This window comes from Hydra vulgaris, chromosome 07 (assembly GCF_038396675.1).
Source record: "Hydra vulgaris chromosome 07, alternate assembly HydraT2T_AEP".
Classification (NCBI taxonomy): Eukaryota; Metazoa; Cnidaria; class Hydrozoa; order Anthoathecata; family Hydridae; genus Hydra; species Hydra vulgaris.
The window spans coordinates 7532498-7549696 of NC_088926.1; positions in this window are offsets into that span (position 1 = coordinate 7532498).

Below are 17199 nucleotides of genomic sequence, written 5' to 3' on the forward strand. Positions count from 1 at the left end.
TATCAAAACAAATAAGTATTGTGACTGTAGGCTTTTCGTTGCTACTGCAAAATTTATTAGACGCTTTTGAACCATTTTGACACACTACCTTAAATTTGTCTTGATCGCATTGAAGACCAGATTTATCGCAATTAAAAATGTGGAAAGGCTTAGTTCCGAATCCATGTATATTGTTCATATCAGATACTTGTGCAAACTTTGATTTAAAAATTTAAAAAAATTATAAAGTTCTTATACGGTTCTTGATGATAAGACTTAATGGTCTTCTCCAAGTTTCCCGCGTTTTTATATATTTTTGTATAACTATCTCTTATTATTTTGTCTTTGATTTTTTTTTTTATATTTATAACTGGATTATTTTTGAAAGAATAAGAGTATCTTGTATTATATTACGGAATTTAATTGTAACAAAAACGGAAAATTTAAAAAAAAAAAAAAAAAGTAGGTAATTAAAATGCTATATATTAAGCAGTTTATAAAAAAGGGACAGTTTGTAAACATTACAATCAAATTGAATTTTACCTTTCAAAAATTGCGTCTTTTTTTTATTAAAAAAAAATTTATTATAAAATATATTTACATGTAAGGTTTGACGACATATTATTTGAAGTTCTGAGCGATAGCTCATCACAATGACGTCTAATAAATTAGTAATACCAGGCAAGTGTAACTTCACCACCATTAAAATACATTTGATTTGAATTGACCAAGTAGTTATTAACAGCACACAGTATTTCAAGTGTAGTCAAACTAAAACCAATATCACTCATAAATATTAAAATTTTTACTAAAATGTTTAATATTTATGAGTGATGTTTTTGCTCAACTAAGTTGTTTGCCATTATTTTTAGTATGTTTGCCCCTACTTCTGTCAATAAAAGTTGATTTTTTAAAGCCAAATGTTGTAGCTGCTTTCATTTTACTTATACCTTTATCCTCAGCCTTCAAACTATGAGCTTTCCGAGCTTTCTCACGTAAATCGGATAGATGACATAGATTTATTAACTTGAAAAAGCACTATTTCAGTGCGTTGCAATATATATTATTGTTTTGTTATTAGTTCAGATTCAGTGATTTAAATTTACCAGTAAATTTTGAAATCAAAATTTACCTACAAATTGACCGATAAATTTTATTTTAAGGCAGGTTAATTTTTAAATTATAAACAAATCATTATTCAAATAAAATACCATGGTGCAAATCATTCATTAACTTTACATAACTGTTTGTTAACTATTTTTAAAAAACGTTTGAATATCTCTGTGAGGGCAAAAAATATTGGAATCATTAGCAAGTAAAACAAGGTCTACTAGATTTGTTACTAATTATAAGTCGTTTATACTCAATAGAAATAAAAGAAGTTTTATTATAGATCCCTGAGGAACCAGAATGCATGTAACGGAAAAAAAAAAGGCAATCCACCTTTAAACCTTAGTAAGTTTTTTTTCGATAATTTTCAAGTTTTTTATTGCTATATTATGATTTATAGTTTCAAAAGCTTCGAAGAACAAAAAAAAGCTTTACAGGTGAATGAAAACTTTTAATTTAAAACATTCAATCAAAAGCATTAGATTATTAGATTAGCAAGTTCAAACTGCGGAGAGTTCATTTCAATTTTTGCTCATATGCCAGTTTGCACTTATGTCTGTTTATAAAATGCTTTGCAATAATGCTATTCCGCACTTACAAAATTTGCGCTTATGCAGCCTCCCGATGGCCTTTAATATTTTGGAACATCTTGAGTAAAAAGAAGTTATTTTGGATCCCTCGACAAAATAAAACTTTTTTAATGAATGTCCCGTGCTAAAAAAGTTGTATTACTTTTCTGCATCTGAAATTCACAAACCATATTACCAAACTGATCTGCCTGACGTTTCACAAATCCTCCAATTGCATCTGGTGCTCCTTTGCCATGTTCACTTTCAAAAGAATTCCAACTGGCTGAATAAAATTTTAGTTCGTATGGCACTTTTAAAATAAGAAAATATTCTACTTATTCTTATAGTGTGTGGTTGGTCCATCGAAGAAAAAATAAAGATCTGTATTTTGTGGGTATCTAACTTGAGCTCAATTAGCACGGGTTCCAGACTTGGTCATTTAGAAGGACGATCGTGTCTCAAAACGTCGGTCATTTTGTAAATGACTGATGTCCGTACATTTTATAAATTACTCCTGTATGCAATGTAACTTGTTTGTTACTTGCTCCAAAATGTGAAGATTGAAGTTCTACCACACAGAAAAATCTATAAGTATAACAGCTTCGTTCACATTAAGTGTTTCTTTTTAAAAGTTTGTGCATTTTTAAATGGTATCTTATTATAAAAACAAGTTTGCATAGCTCGTTTAAAATTGATTCAAAGAATTATTACTTTAAGAACTTCAAGTATTCAACGCTTTACACATTTCCTCGTAACATTTGTTGTTTTCTTTTCTTCTTTTTTTTCATATTCCTGTTTCTCTTTTTCTGACTGGAACCAAGCTATCATATTTTTATCATTTAACAATCCTTTTGCTTGAAATCAAACACAAGACTTCAAACAAATGTTACATTCTCTGAACATGCGTTCTCTTCTATCAATACTTCCAGGAGCGCACACAAGATTTTTTAATGTTTCAGATATGACACTTTCACGTATTGTGCTAAATCCAAACTTGAGTATATTTATGCTTATGCCAAATGAGATCTTAGAAAAAACTACGATGGTGGAGACCTGGGAACAAAAATACCATAAAATTTAGACAACACCTGCCTAAACGTAAAATTTTCAACTTTTTTTTTCTATACTAAATTTAAAATTATGGATAGGTTTTAAACTTTATTTAAAAATACTGTAAAATACAAAAGTTATGTAAAATTTACGACCCCCACATTTTGGGGGGTTCGGAAATTTTGCATGATCATAGCTTTTGTAATTTCTGTAATTTACAAAGTTTTTAAATAAAATTTAAAAACTTTGTAAAGTTAAAAGTTTTATTACATAACTGCCCTCACGTTTGAGCAGGGGGATCTAAATTTTGGGGTATTTTTGTTCTCGGGCCTCCATCGCCGCAATTTTTTGCAAAACCTCCTTATTTGGCTTTGACATGAACATACTTAAGTTTAGAGTTCTGAATCATCAAAAAACCCTGTGTGGACAATAAACATAAACATGTTACAATGCTTATTCAATTTTTTTTTTCAAAACACTCAGGTTATTAAGTTGCATGGGCGCCAACAGGCAAGGGCAAGGGGGCAATTGCCCCCATCCTCCCTGGAAAAGCAAAAAAACAAATTTTAATATTCACAAAATTTCTTTTAACTGTTAAAGGATTTTATTTTGATATCTAATCAATTTAACTCAATTATAGTTTACTCACCGTAATGTAAATGACTACAGTTTAAATGAAATATTACTATCAAATCCAATGACTTCCACAATGGCGGAAGTTTTTTATAAAGGTATATTTTATATTTTAAAAGATACTTGAATGAAAGTTTAAAAAAAAAATATGATAGAAACAGTTCATAGAAAAATAAAAAATAAATAAATAGAAAAAAACAATAGATAAAGGAGAAGTATAGAAACCAAAAAGAAGAGAGCAAGAAAAAAAAAGGAAAATAAAGGAAATAATAATAAAAATAAAAAAAATCAAATTACAATAACGAAATTCTTACACAAACAAATAAACTTCGAACTAACAAAGAAAGAATTGGATACAGTGATAAAATTTTTTAAATTATTTTTTAATGTGTCAATTTCATTTACTTTTTTATGCTGTTTGTAGGCAAAATGTTTTTTGTTTGTATTGTATTTCTATATATTTTTTTCCAATTTATTGTGTTAAATTCATTTTAATAATACTATTACCTTGTGTTTTTTGGTAGCTAAATGTTGATTATTATAATTAAATAGGGGAAAGGGGGGTAATTAGTACCGCTGTGCAATTCGTACCAGCGTCATTGTTCTTTTTCTGATTTGTTGAAATTGGCGGAAACACGATAAAATCAAGCCAGCAGATGAAATATGTATACTGACTAAAAAATGGCGGAATCGAACGTTAAAGAAAGGAGGTAAGTCTGTTTCCCTTTTTTTACACTATTTGATGTAATAATTACACTGTCCTACTAGTCGTACCTTGCAGGCGTTATACGTTACTTATTTATACTTTTTTATGGTGTTAGCCCATCCATTCTTCTTCATTAATAAATACGTTTTTTTCCGATTCACTTTGCCCATTAAAACACTGAAGTAGAAAACTATGTTTAGTCATAGTCGGGTAAATCGTACCTGTGATGGTGGGGTAAATCGTTCCTGTGGTACTAATTACCCCAACCTCTAAAGATAACAAAGGGCAGCGTTGGTACTGCTTTATGGGTGATGAGGACATTGAGGAGGATATGATCCAGTGTTTAATTTGTGGAGCATGGGTACAGTGTTACATCAGTGTACATGGCAGTGTTTAGTTTGTGGAGCATGGGTATGTTGCATGCTCATCATCTGAGTCTCAAAATGGGTCACATGATAGTTATATATGTGAATCATGTCAATAAATATATTTTACAAGTGTAGAATGAACCAGTTATTGTTTTATTTATTACTTATTATTAGTGCTGAGCTTTTTTTTTTTTCATACCCTTTGCAGTGGCGGATCCAGCATTTTTTGATCTTTGAGATAGCTAACTTCCAGACATGGAGCTAACTCCAAACATTTATATATTTATACTTATATCAAATAATGAGGGTTTGCAAAAAATTGTGATGATTGGAGGCTGGGAACAAAAAAGCCCCAAAATTTTTGCTACACCTGCCCCAAACGTGAGAGCAACAAGTTGATGAAATATTTTTTGCACTATTCTCAACTAGACTTATATTCATCGATAATTTTTAAGTTTTATAGTATTATCTCTCAGCGTTCAAAAATTATGACCATATAAAAATTACACCCCCCTCAAATTGAGGGGGGTTTAAGCTCCATGTCTGGAAGTTAACTATCTCAAAGATCAAAAAATGCTTGATCCGCCACTGCTTTTAAATTGGTTGTAAATGATCTGAGTGCACTTCCGCACTAAATTGGTACTATCAAGTCAATTATTATTTACACAATTATATAATTAACACAATTGGTACTATCAAGTCAATTTTTGCGTTTTTCTGTGAAAGTCCAAAGAGAAGGTCAATGATATCCAACGATCTTCTTCTCTGCGAGACTCGATGGACTGCAAAGTATAAGAGCATACGAGTTTTTTGTGATAATTTTGACCAAATATTTACCCAGTTGGATGTGTTATCTAACAAAGCAAACGGAAACACACGTCAATCGGCACATCAGTTGTTGTTACCATTCATTTAACTTTTTTTTTTTTTTTTTTAAATTTTCCGTTTTTGTTACAATTAATCCAGTTGTCTGAAAAGTTGAACATTCAACTAACACCACCAAGGCAATGTTTAAGGTAGTTATACCGAAACAATTGTGGAGCAACGGATACAAATGTCGAGGAATACTTTCACCAGGCTATGTATATTCCTTATCTCGATTCATTAATCGATTCGCTTCAAACGCGGTTTTCAGAAGATAACATTGCTCAGTTTAACCTTTGCTTACTTCATCCTGCAAAGATGAGAACTTTTACTCGTGAAAAATTCATTGAGAAAATGTCAATTGTTAATGAAGTATACAAAATTGATAACGTTAAACTCGATAGTGTAAATTGGTTTGATTTTTGGGCCATTTAATCTTTTCAAAACACTATAAACGAGTTCACAGATTTACTACCAAGGACTGTGTTTTACCCTGCAGTTCGTGAAGCTTTGCTCATTTTAATAACACTGCCAACAACAACATGTACTGAAGAAAGATCATTTAGTTTATTGCGGCGCGAGAAGACTTGGCTACGATCAACCATGTCCAATGAGCGTTTGTCTGAGCTTTGCATGCTGAGCGTGCATCATGAAAAAATACGTTTCAGAAAATCTGAATTTATGGAACAAATTGTAAATAAGTTTGGCACTGAACGCAGACGACTACAATTTCTATTTACTGAATAACAATGATTTATTTCTAGTGTGTTTTTTTTTACATTTTCTTTAATTTTCTGTTAATAATAAAATGACTTGATTAATTGATGCATTTATGTAGTTTTTGAAATATCACTGCTAAATTTTATTTTGCCCCCCCCCCTCCTCCTTGTAAAAAGTTCTTGTTCTTGTTTTGTGTTTTATGCACAGACATGTTTCTATATCTTTAGCAGACTGTTTGTGGACAAAAAATAGACGGTAACGAGTTAATGTTGTGTATGAAATATTGTTTCTCGTACATTCCGCGCTGAATTTTTCTTAAAGGTTTATTAATGAATAGAGTAACTGCTTTTATCTTTTATCTTTATCTTTTGTTACAGTCTGATTTTTCCTGTAGTTATATGTACTATTCATCAAGCGATGCATTACCTTGATGGAAATCGCTATTTAAAGTTGTAATTTTTGTTAGGGTTTTATTTTTCAACAAGTTTTTTTTTTCGGTAAACAACCTGTGCTCTATTTCTTTGTTTGAATTTATTATTACTGATCAACTCGCGTTCTGCATACTCTGATAACGGTGTTTCAATCTTCCCTTTTATAGCTCTAGATTTTGCTTTCTGATTGCGCCAACAATGACGAATAACTCTTTTTTCTCTTTCTGATAGTTCTGAGATAACTTAACTTTCTTCTGTTCACGAAGCATATGTCAACGTTTGCGTTCTTTTTCACGAACTGTTTCTGCATTTTTTGCTAATTGTCTGCCTTATGTTGTATTCCTAGATGTATATTCTGTTGGGAAAATAGTATTATAATTGTAATTTGACAACAAAAGTTTATTTATTATTATTAATATTATTAGAACATGTTTTATTGTTATTATTATTGTTATTATTATAATTATTATTATTATTATTATTACAACATTGAATACATCATTTACTTTAAAGGCTAAACGTATTAAAATCAAATATAAATATAAACCAAGCAATGAATGAAATCCTAATACTAAAATATTTACAATCAAAAATTTTAATTACTGACAATCGCGTGAAAGAAATTTAGTTTAATTTAATTTAAAAACTTTATTTCAAGTTTGTGAAGTTGGTGAAGGTTTTAAAAACTTTATTTCAATTTGATTTTTACAAGATAGTTTTAACATTAAAACAATGACCTAACAGACGATCTAAATTGAGTTGGCAGTAACGGAGTAGACATATAAATAAACAGTAAATAATGTCTACTTGAAAATATATTTAAAATCTTTTATTTTTATATTGTCCCAGTAACTTTAAGAGTACCAAAACACGCACTATAAAAATTTCACATTTTACGGGGAACAAAAGCGTCATGAAGTAGACATGAAATAAATATATAATTACTAAAAAAAGTATTTAGACTCAGTGGTGGATCAAGGGGGCAAGGGGGGGCTATAGCCCTGGGCCCCACAATTTTAGGGGCCCCGATTCAAAGTAAATAATTTTTTATAAACTCTGAAAATTAAATCTTTTTATTAGAGCCAAAGTTAAATTTACTAAATTGTTAAAGTTAAAGAGCCAAAGTTAAATTTACTAAATTGTCTGAAAACAAAAGCACAAAAATAAAATAACTGTCAACAAAAACGCAAATTGTCAACAAAATTATATATTTTTTTCCGGTCTTTGACAACGAAGTCTTTGACTTATACAAAAAAAAGTTACTAGATTGGTAGCAGCGCCTTATAGCAATAATTAAATGTAACATTTGTACAAATTGCTTCAAAAAAAATTCCCTTCGGAAAATTATTAATGACTTGAATAATTATATTGTTATTGAAAATGCATTAACGATTGCAATTCTACAATTCTTTTGTACTTCCGCACAAAAGAGTTCTTGTGTGAATGCATTTAATAGCTGAAGCGCTAAATTCGTGAAAGAGAAAAAAAGAACAATTTAACACTTTTCGGGTTATACAGTTATAATTAAAATGCTAAGAAAATATGAAAGTGGAGCTTCTAAAAGAAGATTGAAGAAAGAGAGAGAGAGGAAATGGTAGCTAAACTTCCGAAAATGACAAATTTTTTTTCATCAAACCAAACTAATATATTCCACAAACTGTAGATAATAATAAAAACAATGAAAGAAAAGATGAAAACAATGGCACGGAAAATGAGGTAGCCTGCCAAGGTCCTTCAAATGAAATTTAAGAAGTTGAAAGTGTTGAATCTACAATGCATAATAATGAGCTTGACTCAGGTACTCCAATTTTTACTATCTTTAATGACACCTCTAACATCTGCTAAACAAACAGTTTACTTTTTAGGCAGTTAATATTTTTATTCTATAAATTGTCAATTATTATTTTTTTATTAGGCTTATTTATCAGGATTTTTTTTCCTAGATACCATTCAACGCGAAGACCCTGCTTTATGGTCATTACAATTAAAGGAAAATGAACGTATGAAGTATTTAAACAAGGGGTATGCTTTTTTCAAAATAAAGACTCTAATTTCGAATCTTCGAAGCGGATGTTCAAAAACCAGTACAGATATTATTCGGTTAAATACTTTCAAAAAGTGATGAATAATGGCAAAAAGTGTGACCGAAAATGATTAATGTTTTCTGAATCCACTGGATGTGTATTTTGTTATATTTGCAAGTTGTTTTCAACCGATTACGACAACGTATTTGTCAAAAGTGGCTTTTACAATTGGAAAAAAGCTAAACAAACTATTTTCGGCCACGAAAACAGCAAGGAATATATTCAATGTATGATTAAGTGGATAGAATTCATAAAACAAAATACTCATGTCGATGAATATATAGTAAGCCAGATTAAAAGGGAATTTAATTATTGGTCTGCAATCTTAAATAGAAAAGTGGCGGTTATTCGTTTTTTAGCCGGAAGAGGTTTAGCATTTCGAGGCCATAATGAAGTTATAGGATCGTCAAATAACGGAAATTACTTAGGCATGTTAGAACTGTTGACTCAATTTGATCCAGTTTTAAAGCAACACATTGACACTTTTGCAAATAAAGGCAAAGGTAATGTAAATTATTTGTCTAAAACTATTTTTGAAGAGCTAACTGATATCATGTCTCAAAAGATTTTAACGCACATTATTACCGAAATAAAGAAAGCAAAATACTGGAGAATTATCGTAGATTCGACTCCTGATATTTCTCACGTGAATCAACTATCTGTGATATTTCGTTATTATTTAAATGACCACGTGTATGAACGATTTTTTTGTTTTCTACAAATTAAAAGCCACGACGGTAAATATTTGATTACTGACATTTTAGATCTACTGGAAAGAGTAGATCTAAAATGTCTTCATTTTTTTTGCCGTATAAAAATATAAATACAACCAATATTTCCAATATACAGATGGCCGGGGGCAAGAAGAAGACACAATTTGTCTTATCGCCAAGCCCCGAGATTGATTCCGTAAAAAATAAATAATTTCGTATAGAGTATATAAATGTTACCAATATATATAAAATAAGACTTTATTTTTAAAAAGATAAAACAAAAACAAAAAGTTACAGGGTCATAAAGATTTTTTTCAAAGAATTTAAAAATTAAAAAAAAAAAATTTCTTTTAAAATAATAAAATAATCAATAAAAAGTAAAATAACAAATTCTTAGAAAATAAATATTAAATAAATAAGCATATAAAGATTAATATAAGTTTGCACAAATTAAAACTTGCGATAAAATAAAAAAATAAAAAAAAAGGTTTTTAACAAGAAGTTGAACCTTTCCAATTATAAAAAATATATATATTTATATGTATTTAAGCATGCTTCAACCAAAACGTTGACAAAGTGTTGACAAAGATAAACTTTAAACTAAATCGAAAAAACTTATCTGTGTCACCCGAAAAAGTCAAGCACTCCATCACTAACTAAGAGCATTTGCTTCAATTTTACTTTAAATTCGTCAAGAGTTTCAAGAGTTTTAAGTTTATTAGATAGGATTTTATTCCATACTTTTGGTCTTCTAATGGATAATGAAAACTCAGTTGCGGCATAAAAACATTTTGGCTGAATATAGGTGTTGTTTGAGTATCTGGTTAAGTATCTATGTTTATTTATTTTGAATGACGAATTAAAAATATTTACTGTTGTTCTTTTATTAACTTTATACATGAAAATTAAAAGATGAAAAATATTTATTTGGTAGCCATTGAGTATATTCAGCTTTATAAATAGTTCTTTGGAGTGAGTAAAACGGCCTACATTAGATATTATTCTCATTGCATGTTTTTGTTTATTAAAAAGTTTTTTAATTTTGTTTTGATTTGTGCTACACCAAGCAATGTTACCAATATATATAAAATAATATAATATAATAAATATGTAAATTTTAAACTAGTTTGATTAAAAAATGGCCTTGCTTTATAAAGTGGACCAATATTTCTTGAGATTTTACTTTCAAGATAATGTATATGATTTGTCCAAGTAACGTTTTCGTCAAGGAGTACTCCTAAAAATTTTAATGATTGTTCTCTTTTTATAAATTGACTGCCAATATAAAGTTTTGGAAGTTTTAAAGCCATTTTATCGCGTTCATGAAAGCGATGGAAAAAAGAATACTTTGTTTTATCTAAATTAATTGATAATTTATTTGCATTAAGCCATTCTGTGAGTTTTATGAGTTCCATGTTAACTGAATTAAACAACATTTTATTATTATATATTATATAATATTGTGAAAAACGTGAAACAAATTTATATCATCCGCAAACAAAATAGTGTCTAGTAACTTACAAGATTTGCTTAAATCATTAATATAAATTAAAAATAAGAGTGGTTCTAAAATTGACCCTTGTGGAACACCACATTTTATATTCATATTATCAGTTTTTCTGCAGCTAAATGAAATGTATTGTTTCCTATTTGACAAATAGCTTTGAAATTTGAGTGCTTAATCCCGTAATTTTCTAGTTTATTTAATAGAATATAATGATCAACAGTGTCAAAACGCTTTGCTAAGATCAATAAATACACCTAGCGTATATTTATTTTCATCAAATGCCTGAAAAATATTTTGAACGAGATGAATAATTGCTTGATCTGTGGAGTGATTTTTTTTAAATCCAAATTGTTTGTTATAAAGAATATTATTATTTTCTAGAAAGATAAATAATCTATGATACATAATGTATTCTAATAGTTTTGAAAGGCATGGTAGTATTGAGATTGGTCTGTAATTGGAAATGCTGGTATCATCTCCAGATTTAAAGACTGGTACCACCCTTGCAAGTTTAAGTTTATCAGGAAAGATTCCTTGTTCAAGAGACAAAGTAAAAATATGCATGAGCGGAGATTTTAAATAAGAAATTGATTTTATTATTACATTAATGCAAACATCGTCAACGCCTAGACCTTTGTTTGGTTTTAAATTAGGGGCAGCATTTAATAATTCTTTTTCAGTTAATTTATTATTTTCCATTATGGTATTATTAGCGGTTAGGTATGATTTAAAATCAGATTTATTAAGTTTAATTTTTGATGCTAAATTTACGCCTGAATTAACAAATGCATGATTAAACGATTGAGCAATTAAAGATTCATTAACAATTTCGCAGTTATTTATGAGTTTTTTCGGAAGACTGTTACAATTTATACTTTTTTTTACCAATGACGTCATTTATTAAACGCCATGTTTTTTGTGAATTGTTTTTAAATTTTATTAACTGGTTAGTATAGTACGATCTTTTTTAAGGACTTTATAATTGATTCAAAAAGTCGTTTGTAGTTTTTATAATTTGACTCATTTTCAAAGGTTCTTTTTTTAATAAATTTTTCATAGAGGCGTTGTTTTTTTTTGATGATTTTATGATACCCGGTGTTATCCACGGATTTTGAAATGTTTTTTTTTAATAAGTTTTATAATTTTTGGAAATGCTTCATTATAGTTGTTTTGAAATATCTGATTGAAACTGTTATAAGCAATATTAATATTTGTAGTTTTCAGGACCGGTCCCAAATCTGTGGAAGATAAAAGGCTTTTAAAATGAACAATGGAAGCGTCATTAATTATTCGTTTAGTAATTTTTACTTTTTCGGAAATTTGATTGATTTTTTGTTTTGTTGATATTATAAAAACCGGAAAATGGTCTGAAATGTCTGTTACAAGTATTCCAGTTTGAATTTTTATGTTAGAGAAATTGTTAGTTATAATTTGATCTATTGAAGTGGAGCTATCTTTTGTAATTCTAGTAGGTTTATTAATAGTTGGAATAAAACATATACAATATTGTAGAAACTTCTAAAGTTTTTATTTGCGTCATATTCCAGTACGTTCAAATTAAAATCTCCCACAAAGTATGTGCATTTCCCACAAATGGTGTTGTTTGTAATTAAACTTTTAAATTGTTTAAGAAACAATTTTATATTGCCAGAAGGTGGTCTATATATAACATTCAGAATTACATTTTTGCGGATTTTATTTATAACCTCAATAGTTAAAGATTCACAATCATTAGTCACCAAACAAAGGTCCATGCGTAATTTAAAAGTTAACGAGTTATGCACAAACACGCACACTCCTCTGCCTGTTCTTTCAGAGCCTCTAACTTGATGGACAACCTTAAAATTATCAAGTTGAAAATTAGAGTCATTTTCAACTTCTTTATCCCGACACCATGTTTCTGTAAGGCAAATAATTAGAAAATTAAGTTTGGTGCTAAATAAAAATTGTTTTAATTTCTCAAAATTTTTTCGAATACTCCTAATATTTAAATGTAGTATTGAAAATTCACCAAGACCTAGGTCATCAGTAAGAGTTGAAATATATGAATTATAAAAAAGGCATTTATTTAACATTATCTCATTATTTCTATGAAAAATTTGCATTGCATCTGCGTCTGAATAATTGTCTAATAATATATTTTTAGTTACTTGAAGAGGTTCAGATTCTATGTTTTGTGAAGCGGTTTCTTCAGCCATGATATTTAAAATAAATATTCAAATAAATAATTATGCAAATAAACAAATTAAAAATATATATATATATATATATATATATATATATATATATATATATATATATATATATAAATATACATACACACACACACATATATACATATACACATATACACATACATATATATATATATATATATATATATATATATATATATATATATATATATATATATATATATATATATATATATATATATATATATGTATATATGTATGTGTATATGTGTATATGTATATGTGTGTGTGTGTATGTATATATATATATATATATATATATATATATATAAATATACATACACACACACACATATACATATACACATATACACATACATATATACATATATATATATATATATATATATATATATATATATATATATATATATATATATATATATATATATATATATATATATATATATACAGTCATATATATATATATATACAGTCATGGACAAAAGTTTGCGACCACTGCGATTTTTGCATATTTTTTAATGTATTCTACTCTGAATTGCTTTTGAGCTACTTTAGTGCGACAATTTTGTACCAATTTGTGCTAATTGTCAATTAGAGTCTAAAATTGATGTTTACATGTTTATGTTCAAATATAACTGAAATATTTTGGAACATTTTATATTACGGAGACCTTATTTGAAGAGTACTAGTTAAAATGGTACGCGGTAAAAAACTGACATCTGAAAAGCGAGCTCAGGTCGTTATTTTGTACAAAGAGGTCGTTATTTTGTACATTTCTATAAGACAGATAGCCAAAAAGCTCGGTATTTTACATTCCACTGTCGTAGCTACTGTAAAGAGAAATCAAGAGCTGAAAAGTTTTTAATCCCGTTCACGCGCTGGGCACCCGAAGGTTTCAAGCAACCGTATGGATAATGCTATAATAAAAGCAGCAAAAAAATCATCAAGAGCATCCTCAAGTGCCATTAGAGGCAAACTGCCTGAATCACCATCCAAGAAACCAAACAGTCGGACAATACGCAGACGATTATTTGATGCAGGCTTGAAATCTTACAGATAAGCACGGAAGCCAAAGCTTTCACTAAAGAATATTCGCGATCGCATAGCGTTTTATCAGAAGTACAGGCAGTGGACACCAGCCCAGTGGAAACAAGTGATGTTTTCAGATGAGACAACATTCACGCAATTCTAATCATTTTGTAGACATGTCAGACGCCCACCAAATCAGAGGCATAATCCAAAGTACAGTCAAACAGGCTCCAAAAGTTATGGTTTGGGGAGCAGTCTCTGGTAGCAATCGTGCCGGCATTTGCATTATGCCTAAAAATACAACGATCAATGGTGCTGTTTACTTGAGTATACTGATGAATAAGCTGCTACCATTTGTACAAATACATGGCATCACTCATTTCCAGCATGATGGCGCACCTTGTCATGGTATCAAGGCTGTTAAGGACTGACTGCGTTCTGAAAACATCCCGCTACTGGAACCTTGGCCAGGCAACAGTCCAGACCTCAATATTATTGAGAATGTTTGGACTGTAATGAAGCAGAAGATTGCTACACATAGCCCAAGTTCTGAAGATGACCTCATCAACTGGATTAAACGCGTGTGGGTGCAGGAGATTACGCCAGGCTATTGCAAGAAACTGTGTGAATCGATGCCAGAACGTATTGAAAATATTATCAAAAATAAAGGATTTCATTGTAAATACTAAAACATGAATAGACATGCTGTTTAACTTGTATAGTGTGAATAAACATTCGAAATATATGTACTGATTTATAATTTACTACTTTTTTTTCTAAATTTTGAGTGTTTTTTGTAAAAAATTGCAGTGGTCGCAAATATATATATATATATATATATATATATATATATATATATATATATATATATATATATATACATATATACATATACACACATACACACATACACATACACATATACACATATACATACATACATATATATATATATATATATATATATATATATATATATATATATATATATAAACAAAAAACATTTTGATATAACCAATTGTCGGGGACAGGCATACGATAATGTAAGCAATATGTCTGGTAAATATTCTGGATTACAAGCACGTTTAAAAAAGCGGAGTGAATTATCTTTTTATATCCCCTGCGCTGGACATTCTTTAAATTTAGTAGGGCAGTGCAGTGTCAGTGAGTGCATCAATTCTATCAACTATTTTCTCCAGAGTTTGTATTCATTTTTTGTAGCTTTAACACATAGATGGAATTTATTGAAAGGAAATCATGCTACACTCAAGCGCCTATCAGATACACGATGGTCATGTAGGTCAGATGCTTCAAAAAGTTTAGTAGAAAATTTTGATGGGATTCATGCAGCGCTATGTCATATAGCTGAGGATACAGAAGAAAAATCTGATACTCGTCATGAAGCTTTGTGTTTATTAAATAAGATCTATAAACTAGAGTTTGCATTCATGGCTGTACTTTGGCATCACGTACTTAAGAGGTTTAATGCAGTTAGCAAATTTCTTCAAAAAGTTGAATTAGATTTGCATACAGCAAGCAGTATGTTACTTTCACTAATTGACTTTGTAAAAAACTTACGAAACGACTTTACGAGATTTGAGAATGAATCAAAAAAACTTAGCTCGTTTATGGAAAAAGACTATTCGGATAAGAACAAAAGAAAGATAATTAAAAAATTGAGCAACAGAGAAAATCAAGTTGATTCTTTATGCGTATCCGTAAAGTTTCGAGTGAATACATTTTTTGTCATTATTGACAAACTTGTGACACAATTAACTATAAGAAGTGATGGTTACAACCACGTAAATAATTATTTGGATTTCTATCGAAGCTGTTAACTATTAGTACCATGGAATTGCAAGTTAGAAAAAATTGTAAAAGTGTACTCAAATGATATAGAAGATAGTTTCATATTTGAAATAGAACAATTTGTAACATTATTAAAGTGCAGCCTCCGGGGTTTTTTTTCGCATAAAAAAGATAAATCTGAGAGTGGAACGGAGCCTCCTACTTTTAAATAGCCCCGGACCCCGAAAAGTCTTAATCCGCCACTGTTTAGACTTTTTCATAAAACAATATAACTTTAAATGTAAAAAAATACCATTAACAACATCACCAACAGGATAAGGTGTAAATTAATATATATATATATATATATATATATATATATATATATATATATATATATATATATATATATATATATATATATATATATATATATATATATATATATATATATATATTAATAATTATATTTAATTAAATAAAAAAACGAAAAAAAATTATGGTCTGTAACAATATAATCATAGATACAAGACATTTACAAAGTATACATTTGTGTATACAACTTTTTACACTAAATTTTAAACTTTAGCTGGAAATATCAGATAAAATGCTAGTTGCAGTTAAAGACAGCATAACAAAATAACTTTTAGAGACACAATCGCTGTTTTGTCTGTGGCTTCTGTGTTTTTTATTTTCGTCAGCATAGAGGGGCCTGGTTTAGCACCTATTCTTCAAACTATAAATAGATTTATTGTATTTTTTTTTTATCACTGAATAAAAAACAAAAAAAAAAACAAAAAAATTATATACATGCGTGTTTCTTTCTTTTAATTTGTCAGAATATAAATTGATCTCATTAATCCCGAAAGCTGAAAAACGTCGTGTTGGCGTAATTATTTACGTAAGATAATGCTTGAAGTTAATTATAACTTAAAAGGGAAATCAAAGTTATCGTACTTTAAATATTATATCAACATAAAAATATTTTAATAAACATTTTGAAAATGGCACGGCTCCTTTAACTAGAAAACCAACAAGAATTACTCAATCAACAGCTTCTTTAACTGATGCTGTAATAAACTCGAAAACTCTTGCTTGAGAATTAAAGGATCCGAAGTTCAATGCCTGCTCTGACCTGCTCTAGTTGCGTAAATTTCTTAATACTCTATCTACTCTATGTGATAATTAAAGTTTATTTTAAAAAATGTTTTTTTTTTTTTATATATACTATACTTTAAATTTTTAAATGCACTAAACAGCAATTACTTTTAGTTTGTTTGGTTTAGTCACTTGTTTTAAACTTTTAAACCTTGGGTCCAATTATCTCGTTTCAACATATTTGATGAAGAGGCTGCTTTGGTGCTGAGTCATTTATATGACGTTATAAGTTTCAAATTTAAAGTATTAAAATTCCATTATTTACTCAAGA